The sequence below is a fragment of the Chenopodium album genome, chromosome 15 (assembly GCF_948465745.1).
Source record: "Chenopodium album chromosome 15, dcCheAlbu1.1, whole genome shotgun sequence".
In the NCBI taxonomy this organism is placed as follows: Eukaryota; Viridiplantae; Streptophyta; class Magnoliopsida; order Caryophyllales; family Amaranthaceae; genus Chenopodium; species Chenopodium album.
This window is the reverse complement of record NC_137848.1, coordinates 2,845,756-2,858,278: the sequence shown is the minus strand read 5'-3', so window position 1 is coordinate 2,858,278 and position 12,523 is coordinate 2,845,756. Positions and strand designations below refer to the sequence as shown.

The window sequence follows — 12,523 nt, the reverse complement described above, 5'->3', positions numbered from 1 at the left end:
AAGGGTGCCGTAATGAAAGTTTCTCAGAAAAAAATAATATGAATTGTGGAAGCAACAAAGACTTAAACATGAAAGATAATAGCTTTCTTTGTGAAAAAAGATACTTTTTCCTTCATACTTATTGTTCTCCTAACACCTATCGGTATCATAGATTACGTCTAAAGATCAATATGGCTGGAATAAAGGGAAATAGAAATTCTTGTTTCACGTCTTTGAACATCTTGGATATCAAAATCAATCCCCCCAATTCCAAGAATAACCTCAAAGGGAATTGTCCTAGTCTAAAGAGAATTGTCTCTTAGGTTTATGGCTAACCTTAAAGTCGATTTCATATCGAATGGACCACCAATTTACATCAGATGATGTACATCATAAAGACAAGCTGAAACGGCAAATACTCCACCAAGTAGACCCAAACTTCCAACACCCTTTTGAACTAGGAAGGGGCATCGTCCCATGACCAACTACCAACAAATACCAAATTTTGAGTGAAAACCTCAGCCTTTCAACTTGACAAAAAAGCACTCATTTGATTCTAAGCCAAACAAGCAAAGACATAGGAATATATAAATTCTATTTCCCAACACTTCATAGTGGAATTTCCAATTAGCCTTTACAGGGCATTACACCTCAAGTTCGGCAAAAAGTAATGGGGCAATCCAACCACCAGTATACCTTATACTCCAGATGCGGTCAGGTTTTCCGCTCACAACAGATTATAACGATGTTTATTTAGCAATAAATCTCTTTCACATCCCCATAAAAAATCCTCAGCCCTTCTAACAGCTCAAATTGGATAGTAAAACCAGTTCAAGAGCACCAATATTAACAGCATCATCTTTAAATTAAACCAAAAAAATCAGTTCATCTCATAACTCATCAAAGCATACTCCTAAAAATTACCAACCGGTAAGGATAACCATGCACAAAAACAATCCCTCAATGCTAGACGGAAACTCAGGTAAGAATTCACAAATGATACCATTTATATTTCATCTAGTGATGCAAAACAAAAAAGACATCTGGATGAACGTCAAGATGTTACTGTTTTGACCAGCCTACTGAAGTTAGAACTGAAACATTACTAGTCAAAGTGAAAATTGAGAGCTTTGACGCAAAAGACTTAACCTTCCAGGTAACGTTTGAATATACTATGATTTTGACAGGGCTACCTAATAATAAGATTATTCTGGTCAAGCAATCATAGTATCCAAGAACTAGGGGTCTAATTTCACAGTAAAAATTCAAGAATATTCAAGCAGGAAAGATATTCATAAAGATACAAAAACAATAACTATTGTGCACCCTTAAGATCATCCTCTATTCCTCAAATTTGTTCAAGAATCTTGCCTGGTCTCCCCACTGCTTGCTATGCCATTGTCTAGACCATTTAATTTTGCAGGAGTTTGATCCGAACAAGCCTTAAGCACTGCTTCATTCTGTGAAAATTATTTGTGAGTATAACACATTTATGTGTGTCAACAAAGTCAGATAAAGATATACAGGTTACAATCATTCAGACTACCCAATTCAATATGAACAAAACAGCGACAAACATCCAAATTCTATAACTACATGCACCACAGGCTCCACATAACATAACACTTATATTTGTAGAAAATAAAACAGTACATGCAGACAAGCATTCAAGGCAGTGGCTGCAGGGTTGTTTTTATTGATAGCATTGTACCATCAAGAAAATCTGCCAAATTCTGACAAAAGGGACATTTCCAGAATACAATAGCAACTTACTGTCAGCAACCACCAACTGTAACCAAGCAAGATATGCAGTTGCAGTTTAAATTATGGCCACCCTAAATAAGCAAATGATTAATGCGCATGATTGAAGACAAGACTGTAAACTTATATAGCAGCAATTCAGTTGACTATACACTCTGCAAAATACTCCTATTGATAATAGCACAAATAGAAGATTCTCTAATCAAAAGGAATTTGCCGTTGAAGTTCTATCTAATTGCAGGTTGTTGAGAAATATCAGGAAAGATACATAGAATATGATTGATAATATGTCCTTTTTGGTGGACGTGGGGAGAGAAAGGGGTGAGAATTCTACTTAATTGTAGATACATAGAGTAAGAAAATTTAAAAAGTGTGACTGTAAGAAATGGATATAGTAAGAGATAGAGCAAAAAGGTGGGTGGGTGTACGGAAATGGTAGATAAAGTAAGGATGTAAGTGGAAAGGTGTAAGTATTGTGGGGTGAGAAGGATACGATAGTAAAGGGGGTTAACCAAAATTTAGATAAAGTAGTAGTAGGGAAAAAAAAAAAAAGCAAAACCCAAACTGAAAGTGATTTGAACAAAAAACACTGAAGTAGTACAAGCATAAACAGTGTGAAGTTGTAAACTTGCCACTATTAAGTGGCGATCGTACCTCTAACAAGCAGATAAGCTACTTATAAAATTTCCTCGAAAAACCTGTAGTGAAAGAGTAAACACAAAATACTCCATAGTACTCCCCCCATCCCAGAATAATTGACAGTCAAACATGGCACGTATGCCAATACACTAATTAGACCCTCACTTGCAAATTTGCAAATGAATTTCGGGTTGTGGAGTGGTCACCAGGGCACAGAATTCAACATCCAGATCAATAACCAAAATGAGTTAGCCAGAGTGGAGTAGAGAGAGTGCTGAAGTATGACCATTGCCATTGGAAGTGTAGTCTTCCCTTACCTTAAACCCCAAGAAAGATACATTACAGTCCATGTGTTTTATAGTTAGCAACATGAGTGGGCTTAGGTTGTTCAGGGTATGGGTCATATTATAAATTGGGCTTCGTAGGATAAAAACCATGATATGTGTACAAGTACAACGAGTGGACCGAAAAGTGGGCAAGATATTTTATCAATGAGACGAAACATTTGTTGTGGCCACTTTGACACGAAACATTTTTGCCAATTTACATGTTCCAAATCATTATATGATCCATAGGCCCAAATCCTGCCTATGTAGTTAAACCTAAAGCATATTCTTTTTATGAGTTGGGGAAGGCCACACTTTTAATGCTCACACTCCTGCACTCTCTCTCCCGAATATGACTTAGCCATCAAAGGCTCTGGGGACCAACTAAGGATTCCGAGTATATCTGATCCAGGTTTGATGGGCTCATAATCATCCGGAAGGTATATGTGGTTCCATTCTGTAACACAAACAATATAACCATTCATTTGCCATGAGTGATCACCTTAACAAACTAGCTCAATGGCACTGAGGGATATTGGCAATATAGCAGTTCTCAGGCCACAAAATTGGTTGCTTTTCTTTTGTCGCAATTTTACATTCAAGTACATTAAATCTCTTTTAATCCCTTAGAAACCCTCAACTCTAGATTATTGCCCAAAAGTTAAGCTTAGATGGCGACTCACATACCAAAACGTCTCAAAAAACATCATGGAACATGACTCAGTGTTTTCTACTAAGCTCATTTGTACATTTGCGAGGAAAGGACTAAAAGTGGACTTTGATTTATGTCATGCATCCCAATTTTGAGAAAAATATTGATTTGTGTTTGTTAGTAATGCTCAAAAGGTAACGCTTTGCTTCTATAGTGTTTCCATTAATGAACAACTGGAGGTTATCCCCAAGTAGCTCCATAAACCACTTTGACGAGAAGAATGAAACAAAGGTAGATAAATAACAATCTTAGGACAAAAAAATATACAGAATAACACTCACAGGCTAAAGCTAGTCTAAATTCTCTCACATATTTTCTGTCCATTCCTATTGAATCTTGCCAAAGTACTCCAATAATCCAGTTCATCGAAAAACATATCAATGTCATATATTTTATCTCTTACCTACCCACTTTTGGTTAGTCCTATTTCTTTTTACACTGTTCATGACATAGTATATGCCTTGCTCAGCTCCTTGTTCCCACCCAAGGTAACCAAAAAGGAGTATCATAATTCATACATAGATCCTCACACTTCCACACTTTGCATTAGAAAACTGGGAATGCCATATCATCCATCTGATCAATTAAGTGTGAGCTATAACCTATTTATCTTGGAATGCTAGTCATAGTCCTAGTGCAGCATGATGAAATTACCTGCAGGTATCTGAAACAAATCCCATATGGAAACTTAAAAGTAAGCTAAGTCTACTGAAAAGAATAAATAAAAAAGCCTCTCGAATTGTGCTGCATATATACATTCCATGCAATTGTGCTCCAATTGATAAAGCGTGTCTAAAGTCCACCAAACAAGTGCCTATAGTGTTTTCCACAGCACACAAGACCAGCAGTTTCTGCATATTCTTCGCGCATCATTGAGGCCTTTCATATAAACACTAGACAATACAAACCTGACAAACTAGTCCCAGATGTTCTCCTCAACCCTATTCCATGGCCCCAACTCCAGTACTCCACGATAATCATGTCTCCTAAGACTCCAAGAAGCATCTTACATTCCTAATTTCCTACTAGTATAAACTCTTTTCCCCTCACTCTCAGTCCCAGATAAAGCTGATGTTGTGTTCATTCTAAGTACAGTAACTGTTAAAAAGGAATAGCACTTTATTGAGACCCAAGTATAAGATCTTTTCGTTTAATTTAACAGCCGACAGAGCAGAAAGAGCCGTTACAAGGTTGATTTCCAAATTCAATAACTGATATGAACATCTCACTGGATTACCCTCTATAACTTACCAGTCGTGGAACATCAAAAACTCAAAAATTTGCCAAACTATAGATTGCTAATAAAGTAAAACGCATCTCCTTGATCACAATTAATTAGACATACATTGATCTTGCAATACAGTGTATAGAAAAACATCTCTAACGAAGAAGGTAATAATGGGTAACAGACTAACAACTTACTCTATATCATTGATGTGGTCAAGCATTCGAAAAAAGGGAAAACTACTCTAATTCGACAACGAAATAGGCATCAATGGTTAAATTCAGCAACTATATCATATTAAAGTACAGACATTTCTTCCAATGAATGATAACTACACTACACATTGTAAGTTCCACAAATAGACAATTAGTTAATCCACAATTGAATATGAGCAAAGAGGAATAAAGGGTTTGTAGATGATAAACCCTAGGACAAAATAGGGTTTAAGGGTATCAAAGAAGTAAAGCAACATCAACCAATCAATCAATTAAACAACACAATCAAGAAAGATAGAAACTCAATTAAAGCATAAGAAAAAGGGGATAGAGAGAAAAGAACCTGCCAAACACGACGAAGACGTTTCTTAGCGTTAGCCTTACGAGTAGAAGTGAGCTTGATTCTCTTCCAAAGAAGACCACCAGAATCGTGTTTTTTCACAATCTCCATCATTCTTGTACCCCAGAAAGCTCCCAATCCTCCCATTTTCTCTCTCTTACTCCGAGCCCAGTATAGCCCTTGTTTGTAACTCGATCTTCTGGAGAATTTGCGAGTTCGAGTGTTCGTGTTTGAAGTTAGGCTGCGATTTGGGGGCCTCGTGGATTAGTAGGGAAGGAAATGGTACGCTACACACTCGCATTGAGCGGCATTGCCTTCGTTCTTGTTGTGGAAAAATTAGGGATGCTGATACGACTAATGAAGGGATGGACCGATGGATACAACTCGCACGTTAATCGACCTTGGTTCGGGTGAAATTGACTTGAACTCGAACTCGAACTCAACTTGATATTAGGGCTGACAAACCCTGACGTGACCCAATAACATGCCCCAAGTTATTGAGAGAAACCCAAACCCGAATTCAACCCAAACCGAACCCAAACAACCCAAATTTCATATTTCGTAATAATATTAAATTTTACACTATTTTTATAATTTCTAAGCATAACATGAAATCTGACCCGAACTCGACCTACTGACCCGAATTTCCACCTCTACTTGAGATATTATTAAAAGAATATTGAGTGAGAGTGAGGGATAGCTCAAGTGGTTAGAGCTTCCCTCCCGACTCCAGATCCTGGGATAGATTCTCATCACTCCGCCTTTGAGGCTCTTTAAAAAAAAAAAAAAAAAGAAAAAAGAAAAAAGAATATCGAGGAATCATTATCTTTAATTGTACAAATTACAATTAGGGCTACTTGCTCGAGGTGTTAGCTTAATTTTGTTACCAAGAAAAATCGAGAGAGGTTGAGGACTACTGTTACAAACTTATCATTAATGTACATTTTGGTTTTACAAGGTGACCTACTTTCGCCATCCAACTAAATACTCAATATTTTTCTTGGAAAATATACTGAATTATCCAAATTCCATTTCATAGTAGTAGGAGTTTAGTATTTGCGATTCGTGTTAAATATTCCTACGGGGGTTTCAACTTGCAAGTGTCTTTGATGCAATTAATAACTAGAAGGTAGTTGGCTTTGATGATTATATATAAGAGATGTCCTCCTTGATTGTTACTCGTACTAGAAGACCTTTCTAGTTTGCTATTAAGCGGTATCACCGCTAGGTTTAAAGTATTTGCCATTATTGCCATGCCATTGTGATCCTTGATGATGATGCTCGCTGCTGAAACAACGATTGTTTATATGACCTGTCGAAGTTGAGTTTGTGGGTACTCAAGGCCCCTATGGCAAGTATAGACCTAACTTGTATGGACATATTGAGCCACTCCCTCCATTTCGTAATATTAGTCCCATTTAAAATCTTTTAACTCCTAAAACTTTGAGGGAATCTTCTAAATTTCTCTTTATATATAATAACAAACATAGTCATATGAGATCTAGTTTTATTCGCCTCGATGACTACTTTATTAATATCTAATTTTTATAATTTCTGATAATGTGAGATTAAAGATATTTGCAATTAAAGATTTGCATTGATATACGTAAATGAGACTAACAATATGAAACGGAAAAGGTATTAACTTTATTCGTTATGACCCGAATGAGGTGATAAAAAATCAGGCCGGGCCGAGCCTTACAAAATTCCTCGTGCCCAAACCCGCAAAAAAGTAGCGGGCTTTTTGCGGGCCGGGTTCGGACTTTTTAACTAAAAATGTGTTTTTATGCTTGCCCAAACCAATTCTATTTTCAGATCGGATCGGGCCAGACCAATATTTGATCACCTCTACTGAAAAGTAACCAACTACAGACCCAATTTGACTAATTATTTATGGCTAGACTCTAGTCTAGGCATCTTCCCCTACACCCCTCCTTAAACCCATCGTATAGCACCCCTTCCCCCAAATACCCACTTTCCCAGAATCTGCTCATATAGTAATCGTACTACATACAAAAAATAAAATAAAATAAAATAAAATCAAACCACTATTCTCATTTCACTTTTTCTCTCCTCACCCATTTTCTACATTTTCTCTCTCTACACCATTTTTGCATTTTCAAATCAGAAAATTTCTACGTATGTGTCACAAATTATCAAAAAAAATTTGTTCAATTACTACAGAATTCAGCAAATCAAGGTCGAAATTCGAAGGAGTAAGTGATTTTGTTCAGATTTTGTTCGAAAAAAAGAGTATAAACCCTTTAATAATTTTTTGTTGCAATTGTGTTACAACAACATCATCGAAACTTGAAACATGGAAACAGAGTATGTGTAGACACCTGATTGTGTCTCCCCGAAAACCAAACCCAGTGATGAATATCTTTCATGTCATTGATTATCGAACGAAGTGAAATATGAAAAGTCTTGTGATGCGGTTGTTTTAAATAAAAATACTTCTTTCTATTTTCGAAAATGTACTCTCTTTATGAAAAAGTCCAGTCCAATTTAGTTTGGTCCATCATACGGGTCCAATAATGATGTAGTTGGATTGGGTTTGAAAAGAGATTTCCAACGATATATTATAAGCCCAATTCCGATGAATAATGAGGAAGTTATGGCCGAAATACTAAACTGGGCTCAAACCGGATTTTACCTATGGCCCAATGATCATGTAGAGGGTCCAAAGGTTTAATCCCATTCCTAAACTAATTAGGATTTATTAGAAGCTTCTATAAGTTTCTAAAAGATCTTAATTATCCTTTTTAAAAAGATAAGATTAAATAGTTTGAAATTGGATAAAACTTTCTTTTTTTAAGTCCTAATTCTATTCGAAATGAAAGAAGTTCAAAGATGATCAGATATTATTTTTTTGCCTCATAATTTTTATCCAAATTTTATATGGTTGGATAGATATTGAAATTATATTTCCAATGATATATTATAATATTGATTCCGAGGTATAACGAAAAAGATATGAAAGAAATATGAAACTCTATCCAAAACTGAGACCTTTCCACTTTTTCGGCCATATCTTTTCACATACAAAAGATTTTAATCTGATTTTAATTGGGTTGGAAAGTAGACTCCGAGAGCTTTCTAACGACATATTATAGGACTTATTTCTACTTCTGGATCAAAAGATATGATAAAAACAAAATCTGCAAAAAACTGTCTCGTCGCTTTGCGACAGCTCTGTCGCTTTGCAACATAACCAATTTTATTCCGATGCGAATTTTGACTCTTTTCTCTCATTTTCTGACTATTTTCTCTATAAATAGGGCCGATATTCTCCGTTTTTAAATCATCAACAAGCTTGGTCACCAACAATCATCTTTCTCTTCTCTCTCTTAAGCAATAGCTTATTCTTTCTCCCTCATGCTTTCTAGCCTAGCCTTTTTACAAATACAATACCGCATTCACGAGTTCTAGACATACCTATCCAAGTTCGAAGTTGTCTTCACCTTAGATGTGAAAGGTTGATAATTTCTGAGGGTTTGGTCCCAAATCCCTATTTCAATTATTTAAATTAATTGTTTGATTTAATATTTTCCTTGAAGTTACTAACGTGTGAATTGTTTGATAGAAAGAGATACGAGACAACAAAGTAAGTAGTTTTATTGCTATATATCTATAGAAAGCATGCTTAGATTATTTTAATTCCTAGTATCATGCTTAAGTTGCTTCCTATTTTCTTCTATCATGTTAGTATTATTTTAGAGATAAAACTTTGATCTTTAATGTTTAATGACATGCTAGGATTTGTTATTAATCTTATTAATATCATGCCTAGGATCTTGCTAATATTATGCTTTATTGAGATTGAGAATATTATTTTGATGATGATGATTTATTGATATTATGTTGCTTGATATATTATTGTTATTGCTTGATCACGCCCTTTCTTGCAGGATTAAAGGGAATTTGTACTTGTAATCACGCTTAATAAGATAATCTTGTTTAGACTAATATGATTTTAATTCAAGTGATCGCCAATAATAGTTTGTTTGTGCATTAATATTCAATCAACATAGATTAAACAGGTTTAGGATTAGTATATTGATTGTATGTTAGTCAGAAAGCGCATATGAATATGAGAAGAATAAAGTAGAGGCCTATTATTAGGGCAAGTTCAATCTCTTTTAGGTTAGATTTGTACCTTCATCCTCGAATATCCAATCATGGTTCCAGACCACTATGGAGTTAGCGATCTTATGGATCGTGAAGGGGTGTAACTTTCACCCTATGAACAGTTTACAAGTTCCTAAAACTTGTTGGCGACTCTTTTACTCTAGCTTCCTCCCTTTGGACGCCACCATACTTAAGTATATGATTACAGCGGGGACCACTATGGAGTTAGCGATCTTATGGATCGTGAAGGGGTGTAACTTTCACCCTATGAACAGTTTACAAGTTCCTAAAACTTGTTGGCGACTCTTTTACTCTAGCTTCCTTCCCTTTGGACGCCACCATACTTAAGTATATGATCACAGCGGGGCTCAAATATGGGATGCTTGAAATATTCCCTACAGTATGTATGAACTATTGCATTTTAGTAATTTTTATCAATTTTCATTTAAAACTTAATAATCTAAACAAGTACATTTTGATTTTTGAGTATGAGTATATTTTTTTTTATATTATTATTATTTATTTATTTATTACTATTATTATTATTATTTATTTATTATTTTTTTTTTGCAGTACGAAGGAAATAGTTTCAGATAAGAACATCAAAGAATTTTGGAGAAAAATAAGCATTAATTAAATTAGTTTGTAGTGGGGCTTTTTTTATTTTTTATAAATGTTCATTTATGGAGTATATATTAGTATAATGTCATTCACATGTTAATAGATGATTAATACTCCATAAATGTTCATTTATATATTACTACACATAGTCATTGTAATAATGTTCATTCTTTTTCAAAGTTTGGAGTGGAAAATTATTTTGATGAATGTTCATATTTATTTTGGTGGATGTTCAATTACATAAATTTATATGGTTTTCACATATTAATATACGATTATCAGAATTTTGATAAATATTGATATTTGCTTTCATCTGAATATTTCATGCTCAATTCAATTTTGAATTTCAATATATTTTATGCTTAGTAGTATGTCTTTTCTCATATGGATATATAGTAAATCACATATTGATAGCTTTAAGAATTATTCACGTATATATTTCATATTCATTGATTGATATCTTTCATAGGCATTTTTAAACTAATGCATGTTCATTTATATATTAATAGATGCTCATTTCCATATTCAATTACGAAAATATGTTCATTAATGTATTGATAGTTGTTCATTTCCATATTAATGGATGGTCATTTCCGCACTAATATATGTTCATTTATATATATACTGATAAATGTTCATTTCCATATCGATCATTTTAATTGTTATACTATTCATATATTCATATAAAACTTGGTTCATTTCAACACTTATTGTTGCTCAAATCTAACTAATTCATTTTTTTTTCTATTAATTAAACAAAGAATCGTGGATATAGTGACCACACAATAGCAAGGAAAAAAAAGACGAAAACAATTGAGGAGATAAAAAAGGCATGGATTTGCGCAACATGAACCAATAACATGAGCTTGAATTTTTTGATTTTGGATCGAGAAATTTATTGTGTATGATAATATGTGTGAATTGTATTGTATATTTTAATTTCCAATATTTCAATTTTTGGTGATATACGATTTCTGTTTGATTTTAATAAGAATGAAATAAACTTTTTTTTTTTTTCCGATCCCTAAGTAATATTATAAATCAAATCTTTCAAAAGCAAATATTTATTAGATAGTATATATATAATGTTCATATTTTTGATGACTTATATAATGTTCATATTAGGAAAAGAACATGTTCATAAATAAAAAACTAAATATTCAACAACTTGAATTTGTGGTTGAGCATTTATAATTGTCAACTTTGACCCTTAATTCAATAACTATATTAGAATATTTGACACTACATGTTCATAAACACACCTGAACGATCAGTAGAAAATTAAACTGTGCAAAAGCTAAACATTCAATTCATTCTTGTATCAAGTCTCTCATAGGACCTAATATTTCTACACTTATCATCTTTATAAACCTCATTAGAACAAACAAATCTTTTCACAGAAAATGAGTATCCCTTCACCTCTTACATACTCCTCTCAACTCTAATTCCAAAACCTTTCATAGAAGCATATTCATTATACATTTTATAAGCATCATCTTTAGAAAGAAATTGTTTCCCCAATACTCAGACTGATGCTTCTTCAAAAATAAGAGCATCCTCTTTTCCCACTGCAATAATCAAACATGTAACAAATGAACACATACAGTAGCAATAATGTTCAATTACAATAATGCATTTGATCAATTACAATTAAATTACCATATGTAAAAATATAAATAATCATCCACAGTTACATAACTGGACATTATATATAAAACTACAAAACAATGATAATCATTAAAAGTCTCATGCACAAATATTAAAATATGTTCACTAGTTAGTATATATATATGTGAGCGTATATAAAAGAATGAAAATCATTGAAATTCACATGTACGACATATAGATTCAAATACTATAATAAACATATAGTTTACTTTTGAAAATATAAGTTAAACATAAATGAACATTTACTATTACAAACGTGAGCATTTTTTTAAGCTAAGATTATTTTTATATGACACACGAAATTGGTAAAAATAATTGATTAGCAAAATAACAATTATAAATGTTCATATAAGATGCACAAAACTGGAATAAGAAACAATTAAATAATATGTTCATTATCAATTCCACAAGCTGAAAATATATGGTGGCTGGAAATAAATTTATCATCTCCTCCTCTCATCCTCATCAATCCTCTGATATATACAAGTAGCTATTTTGTCTAACACAACTTCAACTTTGGCCACAATAATTGTAATTGTCGTCATCACTGCCGTTGTTGCCGCCACCACAGTACATCAATACCAATTAAAAATCATTGTTATTAGTTCGTTACAACCTTTGTGTAAATCTTCATCACAACCAAAATTAGGGAGTTATGGCTTAGATTCTCTATACTATTCATGTGCTATTTGCTTGTTTTTGCTTCGATTAGGTTTGTAGTTTGCTTGTTGAATTGATTGAATATAAGTTAGGATCATCAATATGGGCGAACTCGATTGAGATGCGTATATACTCGACATCTTCTTTGAATTGCCGCTGTTGTGATTTCTGTAGAAGCAGGGGGTGTACCTACAGAGACAGCAAGGCGAGTAGAGTATTAGAGCGTGGGTGTGTGTGAAGTGTGGC

General features: G+C 33.7%; 1 long non-coding RNA gene across 1 annotated transcript; it reads right to left on the bottom strand.

Annotated features, from left to right (window-relative positions):
* Nucleotides 1–1,123: 1,123 nt before the first annotated feature.
* Nucleotides 1,124–5,489, bottom strand: LOC145581590 (uncharacterized). Its single transcript, XR_014099650.1, has 2 exons — nt 5,201–5,489; nt 1,124–1,439 (listed from the first exon to the last, which is right to left on the bottom strand). It is a non-coding gene; the product is annotated as an uncharacterized LOC145581590 (long non-coding RNA).
* Nucleotides 5,490–12,523: the final 7,034 nt, after the last annotated feature.